Here is a 13639-nt window from a genome sequence, read left to right on the forward strand (position 1 = left end):
CGATTAACTCTGTTCCCTACTGCTTGAGCAGAAGTATACCTTGCTTCGATTTGTAAATACGTAGAAAGTCACTAAAAGTGAAAGGAAACGTGTTTTGAGCTTATAGTGAGATCTAACCTTTCCTCTTAGAATAAGGAAGTGCATAGGTGTTGTTAAAATAAATTAAATATAAAAATATATGAAGATGAGAATCAACTCTTAAAAGTAGAGTAATATTCACACCATCAAGTGATAATAGTCTGAGTTTCAGATCATCATATAATGTCGTGAAACCTAAAGAGTGCAAGTGGGTCTACCCCAGTTTGATGACCTTCCACTGTCCTTCATTTTCCAGGCACTTTTAACAGTCTTCTTAGTCGTCTCCCAATATTCTCTCTGTCTTATTTGATCTAATCAGCTAAGCTGGAGGTAGAACTGTTTGCGAAAAAACCTATCACGTTTGAGGTTAAATGTCAAATTTGTTCTGTAGCGGTTAGCAGTCTCGTATCAATCCCTTCGGGTTTCTTTGAATCACTTAGCTTTATTTCTTCTGCATGGTGGATCTGTCGCTTCCTATGTAGTTAGTTCTCGTCCATTTCTATTCTTTTTCTTTCAAACATCAGGCCATTAGATTGTCCTTCCAAAGGCAATCACCGGAAAAATATCCGGTACTTGCAGGTTCTTGCGCTTACAAACTTGTTCATTCAATACCGCCCAGCCCCGACCTTACCTCCTCTCTCTCTCTCTCTCTCTCTCTCTCTCTCTCTCTCTCTCTCTCTCTCTCTCATTACCGTTTGTAGAGCATCTAAATGTCAGTAATTGGTAGCCTGAACCCGATGGCCGCATCACCTAATTTCTCACTGAAAGGGACGACCTACATAGCCTCAGAACCCTAACAATGTCCTGAAGGATTGAGTTTATGCAAACTCAATTTCGTAAGTATCATCAAATACACTTCCGTCAACCTTGTAATAAGCTGTTCTTAACCTCATGGTTTTTTTAACGTATTTTTTGCTTAAGTTTTTTTCGTCTTGGTTGCAGATGCAGCTAATATGGGTTATTTTTACATGCAGACGACAAATAATTCCGTGCAAAAATGCAAGTCGAATAAAAAACGAATTTTAGGGTAATTTCGTCAACCATCCCAGTTTCTTTAATCCCTCTTGAAGTAACGCTTCTACACTAACATTTTGTAGAATTTACCATATTGTGGAGGTATTAGCTTGTTATAAGAGCCTCCATGAGAGAGAGAGAGAGAAAGAGAGAGAGAGAATGGTCATTTTGACGAGTCTCCAGCTTTATGTAATCGTCAACAGAAATTTATATTCATTTTATTAATACGTCACCTCCATGTTGTAACTTTAGATCTCTTTTTGAAGGGGATAATAAAAAGCAAGCTAATTTAAAAATAGTTTTTCGAATAACATGACATCTGAATATTATTTGGATTTGTAAGTACGCAGGCGTTAGCAGTGGTTGACTTACGGCCACCCGTCATTGTTATATTTTCGTAATATTTGTATCGGTGCTATGTATGTAGGGATGGTAGTTAATACGGAAGGTTTTACGTTGTGAGGTTCTCATTCTTGGAGACATTTCTCTCTCTCTCTCTCTCTCTCTCTCTCTCTCTCTCTCTCTCTCTCTCTCTCTAGGGAAAAACTACTCAAACTTTGGGAACCTTAAATCGCCAATACCACATTTCGTAGTTTCTTTTATAATTCCACCAGCAAATTGACTCCGACCTTTCCTCAGAGACAGTATTAACAAACCACCTTTTCCAAAAAAAAAAAGCACCTTTACTGTTGTAGTTTAGCACACATATCAGGCAGTGATTTTAACGTTCTTAAACTAGTCACGGGTACAGGAATAATGTCATCAATCACCGAACGTAAAGCTGGACAATTTTGCATTTTTAATATAAAGTTTGACGATCTAGGCTATTCAGATCACAATATTTTTATTTTTTTATTCCGTTTCCTCATAATTTCATCCTCTGTAGTACTCATATGTTTCATTTTTAAAATTTCATGAAAGCTAAGCGCCCTCTCTTCAAGTGAAATTCTATTCAGAGGATCAATGGGTTATTAGGTCAGTGCGAGTTTTATCACCCTTAATAATCACGAATTCCATTGAACCAAATGACACCACTACAAAGTATATTTTACTCTGTCTGACAAAGGGTTGTATTCTTTTTGAGAGAGAGAGAGAGAGAGAGAGAGAGAGAGAGAGAGAGAGAGAGAGAGAGGGAAAATTAAGGATTTTACGAAATGTCAAATCTCTCGGCACGATTCGTAATATTTCAATCGAGCCACTTTTGGTGGTCAGACAATCTTGTAAATTCCAGAATATGATTTCTCGATCTGAGTTGAGTTTAAAAATAATACGAAACGTTTTCACTTACTCTTATGGTAATACGAGAGTGGTGGTATGTACGAATTTAAAAGTAGTCAGATGTGCATTATTGACTTAGCTTTACGACACTGGGAACAAGTGACTAAGGTTAGCGATATAACGGGTGTGGCTGTCTGCAATAGTCCTTTAGGCATTTAATACTACTGTGTATCAGTATTGTTAGTTTTCTGAAAAGAAAACTATTGTGACAGCTATGTCTGTCCGTCCTCACCTTTTTCTGTCTGCATTTTTCTGTCCACCCTCAGATCTTAAAAGCTACTGAGGCTAGAGGGCTGCAAATTGGTATGTTGATCTTCCACCCTCCAATCATCTCATATACCAAATTGCAGCCCTCTAGCCTCCTCAATAGTTTTTATTTTATTTAAGGTTAAAGTTAGCCTTAATCGTGCTTCTGGCAACGATATAGATAGGCCACCACCGGGCGTTGGTTAAAGTTTCATGGGTCGCTGCTCATACAGCATCATACCCGAGACCACCGAAAGATAGATCTATTTTCGGTGGTCTTGATTATACGCTGTACAGAAAACTCGATTGCGACGAAGAAATTTCGACGCATTTTTTACTCGTTATATTCTGCTATTAACGTTAGGTTGGGTTACGTCGTTGAGATTTCTCGCCAACTCTTTTACCAAAATGGTAAAACATTCAGAATTCACATAATTTACGTCATCAAAATCACCGTTGACATAATTAAGGCGCTAGTCTGAAGTCAAGATTTTTGGCTTTATAATTCTCGACAAAATTGCTTTTGATCCTCATCATATTGAGATAATTACGTCAGCTATTGATAATAATGAGATTTTTTGAGCAAATGTAATACATCGTATTTGTTTCATGAAATTATTGCAAAGGCATACAGTATTTCTTGCCTGGAAGAAGTGGTTCGCTCCCAGCCAGAGATCAGACTACATTCAGTGAGCTCTTTCAATGGCCGAAGGACGCTCTTACGAAAGGAGTTCATTCTCGTAATCTTTTTATCTCGTTTTGAAGTTTGAATAACGTCATTATCTTCAAGCGATAATGCTATGGACCGCTTTGTCGGCCTTTCCGGAGGAACTATCGGCTGATTTCGAACATATTTTACACTTTTTTTTTTTTTTTTTTATAATGTCGTAATGTGATTTGATTAAAGTTTCATGTTCGTACTTTCTGTGTATTTGTTATCGTGATTTTGATTGAGTGTTTCTGGTTTGCAGTATACGAAAACACAAACAGAAAATATATGTACATGTACATATAAGTATATACATACATACATACATACATACATACACACATTATTATATATATAATGTATAATGTATGTATATATATATATATATATATATATATATATATGTGTGTGTGCATGTGTGTGTGTGTACTGTATATATATTAAAACTGGTATCGACATATGTATTTAATATGGAAAAAGACAGTTTCCATACTTTTCTGCGGTAGATAAAAATGAATAAAATACCATCTAAAAAATTTACTATGGAGCTGTAAATTATTCAAGCATTTCCTTTTCAACTTTTCAGCACAAAGGATAATTGATTTTAGTTTAGGGAATGCATAAAACCTACCAATTTTTCCTCATATTTGCACATATATTATCGCTGCAACAATAACGTAACCGAATCAATATTTGCATCATGTTTTGAAGAGCATTATGTGCATGTAGCCTTTTATGTCTAGATGATTGATGAAATACGGTTATTTAAAATAGAGGCAAGCAACTAAAGTATCGTGAAATTGTATCAGACGAAGCATTGAGAACGGCAAGAGACTTTTTATGGTAATAATAGAGAACCACTTAGCTCATAGTAGTTTATTTTTCTACCATATATATATATATACATGTATATATATATATATATATATATATATATATATATATATATATATATATATATATATATATATATATATATATACCCTGGCACTGCCAGGAAAACTCTGAATGAAAACAGATAAACTCTCTCTCTCTCTTTCCTGTTAAGATAGTTGATACAATTACATTGCCAGCATTTTTGACATTTTATATTTCACCTCTTCTCACCCGGCATTCTTATCGGGGCTGAACTTGGACTTGAATGGCATCAGGGGTGTTACTGTTCATCTCAATGACTTCGAAAACTGTGGATTAGACACTAGTACCTGTCGTTTTCGGTTATTTTTACATGTCACCCCCTTCCCACCCCCACCCTCTTTGGTGCCACTGATGCCTTATCCCCACAGTATTCTTTTCCAGATAGTAAGTCATGTGTATGTATGCCGGAATGAAGTATGATAAACAAATAGAGTTTATTTAGTTACTAAGTCTGTGGGCAGAACCAGCCCTGTTTCAGGGTGGCCCTTCCCACCCCCACCCCCTTTGGTGCTAGTGATGTCTTACCCCCACAATATACTATTCGTATTAGTAAGTCATATGTATATCAAGTTTGGTTGCAATTGATCAATGCGTTTCAGAGTTATGCTGCAACATACACACACATACATCCATTTATATACATATATATATATATATATATATATATATATATATATATATATATATATATTTATATATATATATATATATATATATATATATATATATATAATATATATAATGTATATATATTTACACATATATCGAAAAACTGAGTCAAAAGGGAGATGGGGAAAATCAGTGTCCCGAACAGAGCTGACTTGTATTTATGAGGTCCATCCAAGTCATCGTCCAGTATGTGAGTTCCACACCTGTGTTATTTCTTGATGGAAAATTGACAGGCATATCGTTATATTTGTTATCATTTTGACTCGATTAACAACGCTTCATAAAATCAGCACGTTGTACACATTTCTTTTTAAAATAAACTAATCAGGTTATTATCTACGTCCCTAGGCTAATGTTCCTCTGCTTATCAAACCTTTCTTTGAAGAAATTGGATTATATTACGTTCCAACCAATAAACCAGTTTTTTAGAATCGGTTCACTTAATAGCATGGGTCTCTCTCTCCCTCTCTCTCTCTCTGTATATAAATATATATATATATATATATATATATATATATATATATATATATATATATATATACGTGTATATATATATGTATGTATGTATGTATGTATATTTATATATGTGTGTTTATGCGAATATTTGCGTTTGAACGTATGTAGTTTATGCATTATGCAATAGTCGTGTTATTTTTGTCATTTTTCAGTTGAATTTTGAGCTTAAAAAAAAAAACAAAAAACAAAAAAGATGGAAAGCGTGCTTCATTTGTCTAGGCTTAACGCACCCTTGCCGGTCTTTTAAGGACGGAAATTTTCGTAAGGTACAAATGGCACTCCACTTAGTAGTGCCAGAAGAGACAGGCCTTCCTTTATCGAGGCTGAAGCACCTGTCACGTTTGTGCGTGTCTTTCAATCTCGGTGATGGAAAATCCTAATTTGAATCGGGAGGATGTTCAAATAAAGAAAGAGAGAATTTTTTTATGCTCTTTTGAAGAACCTGAAGAATGATACACATTTGTTCTTTCAAAGGAGGTCGGTGTTTAATAACAGTAAACAAAGTGACTTTTAAGAATTTTTATTGTATTAGCATTCTGATTAGGCAACTGGACGCCCTCTTATTCTCTGTCCTTCATCTTTATAATCTTTGCTTCAACGCTTGCACACGTATTTTTTACGCAACATGTTAAGCGTATTTTCTCGCAGCTAATTTTTTAAACTTATAATCAAGTTTCATTTATTATTTTACCATGTTTGCCAAACTTTTTTTTTTATCATCCAACAACTTAATACCTTATACTTAAACAATTGCTCAACACGTCACATGCCGCGCCGTCACCTTGAAATTCCACTAGTCTTCACTTGCTCTGTAAAATTCCAAACGAAGTTTTATTAACCAGCACGAAGCAACAAGAGCTTCAACCTTCATTCCTGAGACTTTGTTCTACTTTTTGGAATCGTCAAAGGGCCTCTCCATGAGGTTTCGAGATTTTTCCCAGGGCAGGGAATAGTCTGGTGGGAACGAGAGAGAGAGAGAGAGAGAGAGAGAGAGAGAGAGAGAGAGAGAGAGAGCCAGTGACTGATATGAACAGGAAGACAAAGAGGGGGAAGAGAGAGAAGCGAATGTCTGACGGGAACAGAGAGAGAGAGAGAGAGAGAGAGAGAGAGAGAGAGAGAGAGAGAGAGAGAGAGAGAGAGAGAGAGAGCGCTAGTGACTGATATGAACAGGAAGACAAAGAGGGGGAAGAGAGAGAATCCAATGTCTGATGGGAACAGAGAGAGAGAGAGAGAGAGAGAGAGAGAGAGAGAGAGAGAGAGAGAGATGAATAGGAAGACAAAGAGAGAGAGAGAGACCCAATGACTTGATGTGAAGAGGAAGAGAGAGGAGAGAAAGAGAGAAGCCAGTGTTTGACTTAATGTGAAGAAAAGAGAGGAGAGAAAGAGAGAGAGAGAGACTTAAAGAGAGAGAGAGAGAGAGAGAGAGAGAGAGAGAGTAGGACAATAGTTTGGTTCATTCACGAAGGCAGTGATAGACCCGCATGCTGGAAAAATATTGGTTATAGGAAACTGGGATAAGGTAACAGCTTGAGAATAGCACAGTTAGCAGCAGTGGGAAAGAACGAGACACCGAACCAAGTAATTCGAGGATATGTTGTTTGCTTGTGGTCTTTAAAATCAAATATTGCTACTTATCAGCAATATGTTCTATAATTGTATGTTTCTTTTACACGCGTTTATACCTGGCGAGAGGACACTCGGGAGGGAGAGAGGTCTCCAGTAACTATTATCGTTCCTGTTTTCAACAAGTATTTTGGGATGAGATGGGCAGCCCAACGCCCTGCCGCAAACACGCTCAGGTAGCCTTACTGCGAAAGGTCAACAACCTTGCCATTAGCAGTTTTGCCGACTTTGGACTTTGGAGGTCCCATGTTGATGCTCGAAGGCAAAATTATACGATCCATGATGAATCGTTCTTCACTAATATTTGTCCTTTCTTCGTGTGAATTACTTCCTTGCCGGGAGCACGTCATTCGTTGCATTTAAGTTATTTAGATACTGTTGTCGATTTTGAAACAATCCTTTGACCGAATATTCTTCCTAAGCATAAAACCAGTATAGAATTACTCTTGACTGTTGGCCTTTGGTAGCTTTTCTCCTTTGCTTTGAAGGGACGGAGTTATTAAACAGAGAATAATGATCGCGTTTAGTGTTTTCATCACAACTAGCCTGACACTTGACTTGAATTCTCTCCCATTCCTTAATCTTTAAAAGGGAATAACAACAATGAAAGAGTTTCAGAACGACTGCCGTTTCAATTTCCCTTTGTGGGTATCAAGCCCTCAGAGACATATTCTCTTGTTTAGTGTTAAATGGCAGCGCTCTTGCGAGTGAGTATTCAGGCCATGAATACGACTCGTGAAATTTTAAAACTCTTTTGTAGTCACTGCGAGGCTGTTAATAGTGCCCTTCCGCATCAGGTCTAGCAGCTGCTATTGCTTAATCTCACGTAAAAATGGGAGAACGACCATTCGAAAACGGAAACGGTTATACCTTACAAATGGGCCTGCAGGTGGCCGTTCCACGGAACGAGCTTCCGTCGTGAATGGCATTATGTGCCACCTAAGCGACTCCGTAAATCAGAAATGGAAATGAACTTGAACAAAGGGAAGCTCGAGATGGGACCGATGCCGAATACTAAGTAAGATACTTTCGAAAATGGGTCGGTATCGTATAATACAAATAAGTTAGAAAACGTACCGGCAGCTGACACAAGATCGGTTCGGAAACCTGTAATGTTTGAAGAAAATGCGTGTCGGAAAGTTTTTGTTAAATTTTATTTTTCAGGCGAAAAGGAGTTTAAATTGTCACGGAAGTCAGAATGTCGATGTATTGTGCGTTGGTGAAAAGCATACTCTGTTTGTCATGCTCTGTTTGTGTCAAGGGTAATATGGAACACATTTATCTTTCTATGAGGGCTGGGTATTCCCGAAGTGTTTGCTTGCTTTTTATTAATAATTTTTTTTTTTTTTCTGAATCGCGAATCACTAGTGAATTTAATCACATGTAAAGTTAAGTTGTTCGGGAAGTTAGGAATCCGGATGATTTTATTTTATTTTATTTTAGTTTCTTTTTTGTTTTTCTTGTAGAATGGTCGAAGTATCATCATGCATCTTGATCTTATGTTTAGCGTGGACTTTATCTACAAGGGAAAGCCTTTTCACAAAAAAAGTTATAAAAGGAAGATGAAAGTTCGCAAGTACCCTGCCCAGGGAATCTATAATCATTAATTCATATAGGTGTCATCCTAACTTTTTAGAGGCATGTGTGTCACTTCTTCTGGGCACAGGTCTGCGTTTCCCTTCTTGTCCTTCATGATGTTTGCACTAGTGAGGGCACTGACCTGCACTTCTGACTGGCCTATGCACGAAAATATTTGAGTGTGATGATCTATAGTTATTTTCATTAGGCCTACCTCCATATGTCGTACATCTTGTAGTGTGCTTCATGCATGAGCCTGAATTCTTGAGATAATGCAAGATGGGGCACATTTCTTTGTTGCAAAAGACCTGCCGATTTCTAAACTTGCAAGAGATGGGAACTGCGTAGTCCACAACATACTCTGGGAATGCTTACAGTTGCTCTAAATTTTTTAGGAAAATTGCCGATTTTATACTACCCTCGTCTAGAAAACCGCATAGTGACTGACATGAAATCAGTTTGATCAGGTGCCTAAAGGTTGACTAGTAGTCATATTTCGATAGTATTGAATTTCAGAAGGTTGTTTGACAAGAAAGTTGAGAGAAGATGAACGGTCATTTTCGGGAAGTTCAAGATGGAGGATTCTTTATCAGTGTACAAATACTAGAATTATTTTTTTTTACCATTGCTGTTTATTACTACCGAATGTTTCTGTATTTAAGTTCCACTAATTTTAGAAATAAATGTGATTCACCCAAGGGTTTCTTTTTTGTAGCTTTATTTGATTTCCCACCTTTCTCCATCAATATCACGCTCCAGTACCTCATTTGCCAGTAAGCCGGATCTCATCTGAGACCAGGTCACTTACTGCTAATCCACCTAAGCCGGAAGGACAGAGTAATGCTGGTAAAATTGGAAGTGAAACGGATGACGGCCATTTCTCTGTAATGAGTTTCCAGTAAATTAATTGGCTAGAAGATTTTAAAGTTAAAAATGTGCATAATAGATGGTTGCCATTTCACCGAGATTGCCATGCTTTTACGGCAAGTACCTGCCTTCTACTATTATAGCGGGAACGATAAAGTTATGTTTAGAACTTTGTGAGAATAAACTTTTTCTGTGCGCAAAGTAAAAAAAAAAGCTTCGTTTATTATCGTAGTTGTTAATGATATCATTAACTAATGATTGGAAGGTGAATGGGGACTTATTACTTTACCACTAAAACTCATTACCTCTGCCCATAAGCCTTTAAGACCTAAAAAATACTTTGTCTAGATAAGAGAAAAACATTGGGTAATATCCTATTTCTGTGATTATTATAGCCATGTTTATACTAACCGTGTACATTTACATGCCTAACATTCCAAAGTCACCCTTTCCTAATATTCTTCAATATCTAGGTCTACGACCCACACAGAAAAGTTATTGGAACCCCTCTCATCGCTTCTCAGTTTGTTAGGCCAAATCCAGGCCTCCACCAGGCCTCTTATTACCTGCATTAAGCGTGCAGTAATAAACCAACCATCGTCTTCCTTGAGGCTTCTCAAAGTCAACGATTCTTTCCTCCTGTTTGAAAACTTTACACCGTTGCCTCTGTTCTTGATAAAATATTTTATTCAAGCATTTTCATGAGATCTTCTTTATCGTTTTGTATAGAATTATACCCACTTGGTTGACTTTGACGGAACTTTTTCTTAACTTCCCTTCGAGTTCGCCGTAATGTTGTGGGTGTAGCTTCTTCTGGTATGCTTGTGCTATTCAGCGCAACTTTTGTTGCGAGCAAGTTATTTCATCCTTGTATTTTGCAAAGCTTGCGTCTTTACAAGTTGTATGCAACAGATATTTCTTGATTTATTTAAAGTCTCTCTTTCCATGTGTGTGTGTGTGTGTGTGTGTGTGTATATATATATATATATATATATATATATATATATATATATATATATATATATATATATATATATATATATATATATATATATATATATACATTATCATTGGATTTGTACATACTCCTGTCAAACTGGAAGAAATAAATATAGTATTCCTTGACGAAACCATTAGGTTACTGATATTTGGTTTTATGTTTTGCTCTCGCTTTTTTTTTATATATTTTCCCACTATCCTCGTAAACGTAATTCAGATCTTTGCACTAAAAGGAAAATGAAAATTCATCCAGCACTATTTAATCGCAAGCATGTATTAACTTAGCAAGATAAGAAAACAAAACGTAATTGAAAGAATTCAAGAGTTGGGAAAGTGCCACTTGCTCTGAGGTAAGAGAAAACTTGACAAGTAGAGTTTGTTAGGTTAAGAGAATTGAGAAGACTCTCTCATTGTTATTGGTGTTTGTTTGTTCCGCCTCTCCATCCCGAGGGGTCAGTCAACAGAAGGGGCCAACTATTTGGCTAAATCCTGAATTAATGTAACTTGCTCCGAATCTACATAGAAATAAGGACCTGTTGTTTTTTGCATGGCTTTCAACAATCGTTCTTCTTTTCTAGACATCATGTCTTGACCTTTTTTCTCATTCCGCTATACAATATTTTGTCCTGTATTCTTCTCTGTTTGCCTCTTCCACTTCAGTTTTATTCCGTATTCTTTTGTCATTTCTGCTCTTTCATATTTAGTGTTCCCACTACATCTTACACCATTTCTCAGATCTCCTTTGCGTGTCCCTCTCCGTCTCGTGATAATAAATTCATTTGTGCGGCACTGGGGAAATATTTTTTCGTCAACCATCGGGCCACAGGTATCAGAAATGGGCGCAGTTAATATTCTTACGTTGCATATAATCCTATTTCCTAGGTAGCTTATTTTGACATGAAAAATATCTAATTTGACTTCCAGTTGCAGACATCAGAGCGAGTGTTTATATATATTTATTTATGTGTACATATGTATATATATTTATATATACATGTATATATATGTTATATATATATATATATATATATATATATATATATATATATATATATATATATATATATATGTAGTGTATTTTTGTATTTTTATTTTATTTGTTATGCATTCGCATTAGAAGAATTACGTATACTTTATTATTTACACAATATAAACTTTCTTAATTACCTAAAAAAATCCAGTTATAACTGTCGGAATTTATATTAAAAATATATTTTGTTTCCTTTGCATGTAAGCCTAATGGTTTTTATATATGAACTTGCATCTCTACATGAACAAATCCATTAATGGGTGTCTAACTGAAATCGCAGAAGAATGATTTTTGTATTGTCCCCCGTTGCCGTATCTGTAAATTTGTTTTATTTTTCTCGTTGGTGTTCTTTTCTTCTCTTTTCTTTTCTTTTCTTTTTTCTTTTCTTTTCTTCTGTTTTATTTTCTTTTCTGTTTTCTCCTTGTTCCTCACTCTCATCGTAAGGAAATAATTATTCATTATAATACCTTTTATATTTTTTAAGCGGAGTATTTATCTGTTTAGTTTGTTAAGTTTTCCCGATTAGGAAGTATAGTTTCCCAACCCCTTAGCACGCTGTTGGCCCAGCGTTCGACACTCCGACCGGCCTATGAAGAATTAGAGGAATTTATTTCTGGTGATAGAAATTCATTTCTCGTCATAATGTGGTTCGGATTCCACAATAAGCTGTAGGTCCCGTTGTTAGGTAACCAGTTGGTTCTTAGCCACGTAAAATAAATCTAATCCTTCGGGCCAGCCTTAGGAGAGCTGTTAATCAGCTCAGTGGTCTGGTTAAACTAAGATATACTTTTTTTTTCCCAACCCCTTGTCTTGAACCATCTTGATGTTTAAATAAGGTGGTTTTTCCTGAAAGAGACCGGATAGCCAATGGAAACTACGTTCCTCCTCAGATATTTATCTTGGCGTGCTGGCCATTGGTCGCATTTTTGTGGTTTATTGGTATGGAAGAGACAACAACAACCATACGATCCCGCTTCGGCAACCAATTTGCTTGTACACCAAGGGCTCAATGATTGATGGAGCCAGTCATTCATTCACTCATTGTTTGGTTATTTTCTCACCTACCACGAAAAAAAATTTTTTAAGGAAAGTTTTGAGCACACACACACAAATCTGTTTCATGTTAATTTTTATTTCAACGTTAGATTCATTATACTTGGAATACGGCTGGAGGCTAGCGCAAGTAAGAAAGGGCGATAAAACAAAGCCCACAGCCAAGCTGTGTGACAGCATTACTTGGTTAGAAATCAGGGAGAAAAAAAGAGAAAATTCAGTGCGGACCGGGACTTATTTATGTGGTAATTTGATGATTTATATCTTAGTTTATGTATACAAGGCTAATTTTTTTTTTTTTTTCTTTTAAATTTCAGAAAAGATACGGACTCCAGTCTTATAAGTAACTTGACTTTTCTATAGCTTTTTGGTTTAATTCTGTTTACCTTCAATTTTTGTCGGACGGTAATTAACCTGTAATTAAGAAGTCCACCCAGCAAGGGGTTTCCGACGCGATCTTCAAGACATTGCACGGGTATATACGTTGTTTGGAACGGTTCATTTGGTTCGCCCCCGGGCCTACTGATTACGGCGAAGGGCCATTCCATTCGGCCGACATCAAACAAACCCCACCGCCAGTATCGGAAGCCCTAAAATTGTAGAAAAGACCAGTTTCCAATTAACCGCCAGTATCAGTCCAAAAGTGAAAAAGACCAGTTTCCAGGTAAAACCCCACCGCCAGTATCAGAAGCCTTAAAAGTGTACAAGAAAGACCAGCACGAGGTAAACCCACCGCCAGTATCAGAAGCCTTAAAGTGTAGAAAAGACCAGTTTCCCGTAAAACCCCCGGCCAGTATCAAGCCTTAAAAGTGTGAAAAGACCAGTTTCCGTAGGTAAAACCCCACCGCCAGTATCAAAGCCTTAAAAGTGTAGAAAGACCAGGTAAACCCCATTCCAGTATTTGAAGCCTTAAAAGTGTAGAAAAGACCAGTTTCCGAGGTAAAACCCCACCGCCAGTATCAGAAGCCTTAAAAGTGTAGAAAAGACCAGTTTCCGAGGTAAAACCCCACCGCCAGTATCAGAAGCCCTAAAAGTGTAGAAAAACCAGTTTCCAAGGTCAA

General features: G+C 36.7%; 1 protein-coding gene across 2 annotated transcripts in view; it reads right to left on the reverse strand.

The window, feature by feature from the left end:
* LOC136847431 (substance-K receptor-like) overlaps nucleotides 1–13639 on the reverse strand; it is a 442207-nt gene that overhangs the window by 163763 nt on the left and 264805 nt on the right. The window lies entirely within an intron of this gene.

This window comes from Macrobrachium rosenbergii, chromosome 16 (assembly GCF_040412425.1).
Source record: "Macrobrachium rosenbergii isolate ZJJX-2024 chromosome 16, ASM4041242v1, whole genome shotgun sequence".
NCBI classification, from domain to species: domain Eukaryota; kingdom Metazoa; phylum Arthropoda; class Malacostraca; order Decapoda; family Palaemonidae; genus Macrobrachium; species Macrobrachium rosenbergii.